This window comes from Octopus bimaculoides, chromosome 14 (assembly GCF_001194135.2).
Source record: "Octopus bimaculoides isolate UCB-OBI-ISO-001 chromosome 14, ASM119413v2, whole genome shotgun sequence".
NCBI lineage: Eukaryota > Metazoa > Mollusca > Cephalopoda > Octopoda > Octopodidae > Octopus > Octopus bimaculoides.
In genome coordinates this window covers 45,799,385-45,800,634 of record NC_068994.1, presented here as the reverse complement: position 1 = coordinate 45,800,634, position 1,250 = coordinate 45,799,385, and positions in this window count along the sequence as shown.

Here is a 1,250-nt window from a genome sequence, read left to right as displayed (position 1 = left end):
TTTGGTAGAAAAAGTGGAAAGAGCCCGTCGTATATAAATAAATATATATATATGTGTGTGTGTGTGTGTGTGAGTATGTGTGTGGAGGCGCAATGGCCCAGTGGTCAGGGCAGCCAACTCGCAGTCCTAGGGTCGCGGTTTCGATTCCCAGACCGGGCGTTGTGAGTATTTATTGAGCGAAAACACCTAAAGCTCCACGAGGCTTCAGCGGGGGCTGATAGTGAACCCTGCTGTACTCTTTCACCACAACTTTCTCTCACTCTTTCTTCCTGTTTCTGTTGTACCTGTATGTCAAAGGGCAGCCTTGTCAGACTCTGTGTCACGCTGAATATTCCCCGAGAACTGCGTTAAGAGTGAGCGTGTCTGTGGAGTGCTCAACCACTTGCACGTTTATTTCACCACGTTTATTTCACGACCTGGCTGTTCCGTTGATCGGATCAACTGGAACCCTCGTCGATGTCGTAACTGACGGAGTGCCAGTATATAAACATATATACATAGATATATGTACATACATATATATTTACACACACACGCACACACACACACACACACACACACACACACACACGTAACGTTTTATATATACTTTTATCTACGCCTATGGTTTTATGCACAAATATATCTATAGTTGTTAATATTTGTATGTGTTTGTAAGTCTGTGTATGTGTAAGCTGTCATGCGTTATATCATCCGTCTAGGAATTTAATTATATACAATTAGGTATTGGATGTTGGCATATGTGTGAATGTGTGTACAGATATATAGATATATGAGTGTATGAATATATATTTATATATTTTTTTATGCATATATATATATATATATATATATATACTTATGTACACATCCATTTGCATGAATATATACATACACATTGATATATCCCATGCATAAAAGAAAGAGACTATATATAGATATAACGTGTCGCACACGCGCAGGCACACACACACACACACACACACACACACACACACACACACACACACACACACACACACACACACACACACACACACACACACACACTCATACGCACATGTATGTAGGCATCGAAGTATGCACTTCTGTATATGTATTGATGTGTATCCATTATGTATCTGACTCATCATGTGGACATTGCTTTATAGAGTTTTGTATGTATATGTACATACATACATACAAACATGCATATATAAATATATATATATATACGTATATTTATATATATTTTATAAAGACATATATATATATGTATATATGTATATATA